This window comes from Lampris incognitus, chromosome 17, assembly GCF_029633865.1.
Source record: "Lampris incognitus isolate fLamInc1 chromosome 17, fLamInc1.hap2, whole genome shotgun sequence".
Lineage (NCBI taxonomy): Eukaryota > Metazoa > Chordata > Actinopteri > Lampriformes > Lampridae > Lampris > Lampris incognitus.
Window position 1 is genome coordinate 40,722,357 of NC_079227.1, and position 9,417 is coordinate 40,731,773.

General features: G+C 47.9%; 1 pseudogene; it reads right to left on the reverse strand.

Moving 5' to 3' along the window:
* LOC130127229 (H-2 class II histocompatibility antigen, E-S beta chain-like) overlaps nt 1-3,021 on the reverse strand; it is a 17,214-nt pseudogene extending 14,193 nt beyond the window's left edge.
* Nucleotides 3,022-9,417: the final 6,396 nt, after the last annotated feature.

Consider the following 9,417-nt stretch of genomic DNA (forward strand, 5'->3'; position numbering starts at 1 on the left):
TTTGTAGTTTAGTTGGTAGAGTGTTGTTTGTGTGTTGCCCTTGTGTGTCAGAATGGTGGGACCAGCCAGTACATGTGCGCCCCCTTGTGTTCAGGTTGTTGGGTCAGTTTGGTGTGGTGAGTTTGTCATGTTCAGTGTGTTACTTGGGCATGATGTGAGTGAAGTTGTGTTTAGTTGACCTGTTGTGTGGAATGTGTGTGTTCACTAAACAACTGGTGAGCACAGCAGCAACACTTCATTGTGTAACATCAGAGGATTCATCTATGGAGCACGTGGAGAGAAGATATGAAGATGTGTGCACCACTAAGTAAGTTTAATATAACACAATGAACACATGTAGGATGGAGCAACAAGAGGTGGGTGGAGCAGCATGGCATGACACATGATGTGTCAGGTGGGTAAATAAAACTTTATCTGAATAAGTGACCCGTGACTCCTCGTGTCTACCAGCACCAGACGATGCTGGATCAGCGGACTTTGCATCTGATCCTAGGAGCTGCTGGACGCGAGCCTGCAGGTTGTGGAGGACCACAGATATTAAGAAGTGAGTTGTGGACTCGGGCCTCGTGCAGCGGTGTGAGCAGGTATCAGTACCTGATACAGGAGCCGTGTGGGATCCCTATATCCTGCACAGCATTTCTACGTCATACGTCATACGTCACCAACATGAATGTTATCAGCACATAAGCCCTGCTAGTTGGGTGTGAGATGGAAGAAAAAGAAGAATTCTGGAGGGAGTTGGATGACGTGGTGGAGAGGGTACCCAAGGAGGAGGGAGTGGTGATTGGAGCGGACTTCAGACGGCATGTTGGTGAAGGGAACAGGGGTGATGAGGAGGGGATGGGTAGGTATGGTGTCAAGGAGAGGAATGTGGAAGGACAGATGGAGGTGGATTTTGTGAAAAGGATGGAAATGGCTGTGGTGAATACATATTTCAGGAAGAGGGAGGAGCACAGGGTGACGTACAAGAGTGGAGGAAAGTGCACACAGGTGGACTATATCTGATGTAGGAGGCGAGATCTGAAAGGGGTTGGAGACTGCAAGGTGGTGACAGGGGAGAACGTAGCTAGGCCGCATCGGATGGTGGTATGTAGGATGACTGTGGATACCTAGAAGAGGAAGAGAGTGAAGGCAGAGCCGAAGATCAAGTGGTGGAAGTTGAAGAAGGAAGACTGTTGTGTGGAGTTCAGGGTGGAGGTAAGACAGCTACTGGGTGGTCGTGAAGAGTTGCCGGATGGCTGGGCAAGCACTGCAGAAATAGTGAAGGAGACAGCTAGGAAGGTACTTGGTGTGTCGTCAGGACGGAGGTAGGAAGACAAGGAGACTTGGTGGAGGAATGAGGAAGTGCAGCAAATTATACAGAGGAAGAGGTTGGCAAACAGGAAGTCAGTCGTGGCCCCGTTGGGGACTGCCCACAGGTGACTACAGCCTACCACCCACAATCCAACCAAACTGAGCGAGTGAATCGGACGATAAAGACCACAATCAGAGCTTATTTTGGGTGTAGACACAGGGAGTGGGACCATCACCTTTCACTGAGAACGGCTCCTCATCAGAGCGCGGGTGATTCACCTGTCTTCCTCCTGTACAGCAAGGATCTCAACACGCCACTGGACCTGTGGATGCAACCTGAGCTGGAATCTGGTCCAGAGACTGTGGGACTTGACAAGTCTGAGCTGTCTGCTGTTCTGCGGGATGTGCGCCAGTCTTGGACAGCCAGTCATGACACACAGAAATGTCACTAGGACAAGAAAAGGAGACAGGTGTCATTTGAGATTGGAGACTCGGTTCAGCTAAGAAATCATCCCCTCTGACGCATCTGCCGGTTTTACTGCCAAATTGGCCCCCTTGTACAAGGGTCCCTACAAGGTTGATCAAGTGATGTGGGACTTGAATTACAAGTCATCTAGGGTCTCAGACAATTCCAGCGCTCGAGTTCATCATGTGTCTAACCTCCTACCCTTCTTCACTTGGGGTGGTGATGCACAAGCTCCACAAACTCCTTCTCTGACAGCAGACGGCAGGAGAAATGATGATGAGGAGCAGGGATATGGGTTATACTTCCTCTTTGGCAACAGGGAAGACATTGGCCCTCTGGTTGGGGAGAGTGAGGAGCCCCTGGCAAAGACAGAATATGTCGACTAGCCTTGGTGTCTCACCATTGGAGACGGATCTGGAGGAACGTAGGCCATTGACCTCACTGACTCACGCTCACTCCTCCCAGTACTCATGTAGGCCAGGACTCACACCTAGAGGGACCTCTAACTGGGCCTTTAATCACTGGTCTCACCCTAACTTTGCTCAGAAGTCTGATTTGTGAGTTGAGGGCCTTGTCTTTTCCGTTTTTACTGGGGTGTTGTGTCGTTCTAATGAAGGACCTGTTTTCACACTTTAAACTACTACGTAGATTAAAGTGTGAGCACTTCCAGCATGTTCCCTGTGTTCTGTTTTCTTTGAAGAAGTTGTTATAAAGCTTTATAGAGGACAAGCCTCCAGCTGGATGTACACCTGCACACTGCTGGATATGGGGATACTGGTTTGGAGATTTGTGCTGTGGACGTTTTTTATTTTGTATCTAAACACTAAATTTAGTTTAGGCATTTGAGTCCCTCTCCTGTCCAGGGAGGCCCGAGGACGGCCCTTGTTTCAAGGGGGGGGGGGGTATGTAATGATCGCTGCCTAGGCGTTCATTTTGTGACGTATTACTTCCATTGAGGGGCGAGTTCCGGTTTGTATTGTGGTATTGGGTAGACGCTGGTGTGAACCGTCACCAGAATTTCTTGTGATGATCCAGTTGTCGGTGCTGGAACCATGAGCTGTATCACAACAATGCCCGTCCTCAGTAAAACCGCAGCTGAGCAATGGAGATTTGTGTGTGGTGTGTTCGAGTCCGCTCCGCGGAGATCAGCCCGATCTGCTCAGCGCGTTGTGAGGTGAAGAATCTTTACGTGGCATCGAACTACTGTGTGGACCTCCGGTGCTGCTGTCGGCTCCCTGCATATAACACTGGCGGCGAGACATGGCGGAGTTTAGTCGGACGCCACCGGCACCATTCTCGGCGATGCCCGGCGACGCCACCCTCCAGTGTGGTGGACCGCCTGGTTGGATGGTTTTGAGACTTGTCTGCACGCTGGGAACGTTCCCGACATTAGCGACAAGCGGAGACAGCAATACCCCGCTCCTGCCCCGGCCGGGGGGGGGGGGGGGCAGAGGATATGTAAAGCAATCTCACGAACCGTTTCCCCAGTTGCCTCCTACGCAGACCTGCTCCGGTTGCTCCACAACCATTTCGCTGGTAAACACCGGGTCCTGCTCCGCCGAGACCGCCTGAGGAGAAGAGCCCAGCTGCCGGGGGAGTCGGTCACTAGCCACGTGGCTAAGCCGAGGGAGCTAGCGGGCCTTTACAGTCACGGTGAGCTGCGGCAGGAAATGGTCACAGACCAGCTAACTTGTGGGACACCTTGTGACAAGACGAGGGACAAACTGCTTTTGGAATCAGACGACTTGTCACTTGAGGACGCTGTCAAAATCTTGGTCCAGGTCGAGTCAGCGCCAGACCGCCTCTATGCTAATTAATAACCCGCTGCGCACGCAGCAGCAGCTCCAGCCAGCGTGCGCGCTGGTCACGTGCTCCTGTGCACATAGCGTGGATTCGGACAGTGACATTCTCGTGCAGCAGACACACAGGCAACTTAACAGGCGGTGTTGTGGCCATTGTGGGGCTAGCTGTCACAATACCAGCGCTCCGAACTGCCCGGATCGGGGACAGAGATGCAAGAAGTGTAACACATTTAACCATTCTGCCAAAATGTGCCGTTCAGCCCCTGCTAGTAACGCTGTTCAGGCCAAGTGTCCAGCGAACCCAGCTGACCACTGCGATTCGGCATGTTTCAAGGTTCAATTCAATTCAATTCAATTCAATTCAATTTATTGTCATTAAAACCAATGTGCAGGCACATGGTAAAAATGAAATGAGGGCTGTGGCTTCACCAAACAGTGCAAGACAGACACAGACAAACACAGCAAACAAAATATAAGATATACACACATGAAGATCAAAAGCTAAAAATAAGTTAAAAAAGAGCTGGAGGACAAAATATTTAAAATATCTACAGACATTCAGCGGGTAGCCAGGTTCAGGTGGGCAACAGCTTGTGGAAAGAAGCTGTGTTTGAGCCTGGTAGTGCGGGCTCTGATGCTCCTGTAGCTCCTCCCAGAGCGCAGGGGGGAGAACAGTCCATGGTTGGGGTGGATGGGATCTCTGCTGATGCTCAGACCCCTTCGAAGGCAGCGTTTGTGATAAATGTCTTTTATGGCTGGGAGCTGGGTACCGGTGATATGCTGGGCCACCTTGACGATCCACTGCAGAGCTTTCTGGTCTACTAAGGTGCAGTTGCCGTACCACACTGAGATGCAGATGGTCAGGATGCTCTCTATGGTGCAGTGGTACAAGTTGGTGAGAATTTTGGGGGGTAGACGAGCACTCCTCAGGAAATGCAGGCATTGTTGGGCCTTTTTCACAAGGGCCTGAGTGTTTAATGTCCACGAAAGGTCCTCGCTGATGTGGACTCCAAGGAATTTAAAGCTGGAAACACGCTCCACTTCCACCCCATTGATGTGTATGGGGGAGTGGCTGCAGCTTCTAGACCTCCTGAAGTCCACAATCAGCTCCTTCGTCTTCTGCACATTAAGGACAAGATTGTTGGTAGTACACCATGATGTGAGGTGCTCAATCTCGTCTCTGTAGGCCATCTCGTCATTGTTGGTGATACGGCCAATGACTGTGGTGTCATCTGCAAACTTAACTATAACATTTGAAGGGTGAGTTGGCAGGCAGTCGTGGGTAAAGAGGGAGAAAAGGAGGGGGCTCAGAACACAGCCTTGAGGGGCACCTGTGCTGAGGGTCAGGGTAGAGGAGGAGTGGTCACCTAACCTAACAGACTGAGGTCTGTTGGTCAGGAAGTCCAGGGTCCAGTTACAGAGGGAGGGGTTGAGGCCAAGGGAGAGGAGTTTGGTGGTTAGCTTGGCGGGGATGATAGTGTTGAAGGCAGAGCTGTAATCTATAAACAGCATCCGGATGTACGTATGTGTTGTTAAGTTCAAGGTGGGTCAGAGCAATGTGTAGGGCAGTGGCAATGGCATCCTCAGTAGACCTTTTGGGACGGTAGGTGAACTCATGTGGGTCGAATGTGGGGGGGATAATGTTTTTGATGTGAGCCAGAACCAGTCTTTCAAAGCACTTCATGGCAATGGGGGTGAGTGCTATGGGTCGGTAGTCATTCAGACATGTGGATGTTGGTTTCTTGGAGACAGGAATGATAGAGGTGGTCTTAAAGCATGCCGGGACTTTAGATTTGGACAGTGAGAGGTTAAATACAGGTGTGAAGACCTCAGCCAGCTGGTCGGCACATTCCCGGTAGACCCAACCCGGTATGCCGTCTGGTCTGGCAGCTTTCCGTGTGTTCACTCTGCGCAGTGATTCTCTGACCTCTACGACTGATAGAGTGGGCACCTGGTTTTCTGGGTGGCTGGGGATTTTTGTGGCTGGGTCAGTATTGTCCTTGTCGAAGCGGGCATAGAAATGATTTAGCTTGTCTGGCAGGGAGGCATCATGGACAGTGGGACCACGATTAGAGCTTTTGTAGTCTGTGATAGACTGAATGCCTTGCCACATTCGCCAAGGATCAGAGTTATTGTGAAAGTGGTCCTCTATTCGTAGGGAATATTTATGTTTGGCTGTTCTGATGCCCTTTTTGAGGTTTCATCTGGCTGCGCTGTAGGCCTCACAGTTACCTGACTTGAACGCTGCATCCCGGACTTTCAGCAGCTGCCGGACCTCACTGGTCATCCAGGGTTTCAGGTTTGGAAAGGTGCGGACTGATTTTTTTGTTGTGACACTCTCAGTGCAAAAGTTAATGTAGGCTAGTATGGCAGATGTCTGTTCATTAATGTCTATACGGGAGCCATGGGTAGCTGAATGTGCAAAAATACTCCAGTCTGTGTTTTCAAAACAGTCCTGGAGTTCAGAGACTGCTCCTTCTGGCCGGACAGTGATTGTCTTTACTGCTGGCTTAATCCGTTTTATTAGGGGTTTAAAGGCTGGGACCAGGAACAGGCAGAGGTGGTCAGAATGCCCCAGATGAGGGCAGGGAGTAGCTTTGTATGAGTCCTTGATGTTTGTATAAAGATGGTCCAGGGTGTTTTGTCCCCTAGTAGTGCAGTATGGTATGTGCTCCAGTAGGATTTTTGTGCCAAAATTGATTTTTTTGCTGTTTTGGCTTCTATAGGGACCAAACTGTCAGAAAATGATGGGTGCCAAATTTTCAGACCCCAACCCCCTTTCTGAGCGCCCCCTATCCAAAATAGATGGTTCAATATGTGAAGAAAAAAAACTTAATCCCAAGAAAATAGATAGCGTAGTTTTTCTACTGATTCTGTTACCTCTAGGCATGCTTAAGAACATACTAAAATCTAGGAAAATCTACCTCCTGGAAATGCATCATTTTCAAGATGGCATCCAATATGGCTGCCAAAATGGCTATATCTCAGTTTCTATTCAAGCTAGAAAGCTGATTTTGGTGTCTAATCTTAGGTTTTTGGGCTCAAGGAATTCAACTGAATCAGTGAAATTTCCATCATTTACTTATTTATTGTCAAATCCAAGATGGTGTCCATCCTACGGCGATGTCCCATTGTACTATATTAGGTAAAAACAACAAATTTGCATTTTTTTGGGAAAGGGAACATAATAACTGTCATATTTAATGAGAAAAATTGAAGACATTTATTAAACATGTTTCTATTATGTAAATAACCACACAGTAGTCGAGTAATCCAGTAAGACAGGTTTATCTTTCATTTAAGCATACTGTATGTTGTTTATAGCAGCATATACATGATGACAAGCAGCAGTAAAAAGTTTCACTTAGTATCCAATTGAAAAAAAAAGTTACTCTATGTTGCGCCAGTAGGTAAATAGAGAGTAAGAAAAAGCTGCTAAATTCCCCAAAAACATCTACAACAAAACAAAACAAATATAGGTGATGATGAAGGAATTTAAATAATACTTGATGATCTATTCATCAGCATTGTCATCTTCTGGAATGTACTCACTTGTTGTGTTTGTACAGTCTCCACCACAACATTTGCAGAGAGGAGTGCAAGGCAGGTGATTCTTTGAGCAGCCGCACTGTCCCTTGCAACCTACTTTGCAGCCACATTTGATTAGCTCAAGTACTGCCTGTGGTGCAGGGAGGGCAAGACACCTGACTGGAACATATCCGCCACTCACTGAACTCCATCCATTCTGTTCGATTGGTGGAAGCTCAGGGCAATTCGTCTTGTATGACTTATCTCGCATTGTGACATAATTGGAACGTAGGATTTGGGGTAGCAATGCAGCACGAGTTGGAGGTAGCCTCTCACCCTCCAGGTTCTTTGATCGGAATAGTTCCCATCTGAGTGACGGCAGGGTTGTTGGACCTTTTGAGCTGTAAACACAGCACACAGAATTCTTTAATGCCTTCACCAGTGATGGGAGCTCACCATTGATAAGCTCAGGGGGAATGGAACCCTTGCCAAGGTCCTTGAAGCAGTCAATGGCAGGATCATCATCATCAAGCTTCAGGTATGCGTTGATCCACGTCTTTTTGGAGATTCCAACAAATTTTCCTCCCCAGTCAGCACCAGAAAAATTGTGCAGGCCAAGTAATCCCTGACATTTCTGACATCCAATAACTTGAACACGTTCAAAAACGTTTATTTCCCGTTTCTTTGCACCTTTGCCTGTTGAAAATGTCAGAGAAGTTGGAGTTGCAATGCATTCACATGATACTAAATCAAGTAGCAGTAAGAGGACATCAGTGTCGGGTCCAGAGCTGCTTCATCTCTACTGAGTCCTACCATCCCACCATGTCCCTTTAGCTTCTTGATTTCCTGCTCGAGGGCTTGATCAGTGAAGAGATGAGTGAAGGGTATCTCTGACTTTGCCACCACAAATGCACCAGACTTCAGTGCATCCCATGTTTCTGGGTCATCTTTTTCAAGAGCATTCATTTGAGCAAGATTGACTGGCATCAAGCAGGCATAGTTGAGGAGATCATGAGTGTAACCAGGTTAAAATTAATGTTTTTATTTTATTTTGTTTGAGTATGAAATATCACCAAATCCTGTCTGTGTGCTGTTATTTGTGTTTACTACATTTTATTTTATGTCATTATTTACTTTTATGTATGTTTTACAACGACCGTCATATACGTGTACTGTCGCTTTAAGAGAGAGGTCTTGTGGGTACACGGAAGAGGGAACGTGGGAGAGGCCATTTTTGTTTTGTGGGAGGAGTCTCAAGCAGCAATCGAGCCGAGCCACACGTGTTTCTTACCGTGGGACAGTTTTGCTGGTTGAGGAGAACGTAACCTTGAGTATCCCTGTAAGAGGATACTGCAAGCTGTGGGATAAAATACTTGTTTATCCTTTCTTACATCGGAGTCCCGTGGACGGTTTCTCCTTCTAACGCACACAAGTGAAGTCCGGGCAGTGGTTGAACTTCGACCCCCACGTCCGTAAGAAACACCGCTCCCGCTGGAGGACTGGACGTTTGTCGAAGGGTTTGAAACCAAAATAAATGGCAAGGTGGGCCAAATAGAGTCCTGTGTGTCCCCCCTCCTTCCTTGATCATGATGATGATGATGAGGATGAGAGACTGAGGGCCCCCCACAACACCTGGGGCCCCACCGAAAATAGAACACAACGCAGAGCTAACGATGAGAGTGACGGGCGTGCAGCAGGCTGACCAGGATAGAACAGCATAGGACTGCTCCCGTTACATTGGTGCCGTGACCCCCCTGGATCCTGAGAGCGACATCAGTTGCTCGCCGCGGGAGGCTGCTGTCGTCATCAAGCCCCAGACGTCCTCAGGTATTTCTATAGACTGTACGCTCATGTTACAGTGGACTGGAGTTGAGCTGTGTGGACACTGGACAGTCATAGCTGTGGTTACCATGGACTGGGCTTGTGAACAGGACATTTGTATATACTGAAGGAAGAAAAACACACGAAAAAAAAGGAAAAAAGTTAATGTTGATGTGATTGAAGGACTCGTGTGAATAATCTATTGATCTAAACTACTGGATATGTGCATATGTGATTAATCTATTGGTGAATTTGTTGATTGTGTGTGATTGTTTCAATCTCTTAGTGATTTCTAGATTCAATTATTTAAATGAATTGAGCTTTTCACTTTTTTTATTTTATTTTTTATTTTATCTGAGTGTTAGAGGTAGGAACATGGCAGAGGGTGGTTCGTACGTAGGTGGGGGTAACATTGCTGATCAGGATCTTTTGGATCGCCAGTGTGCTATGGAGAGGGGGTACCAGTTAGATGTGGGTGGGGGTTTACGGCTAGGTGTAGGTAGGAGT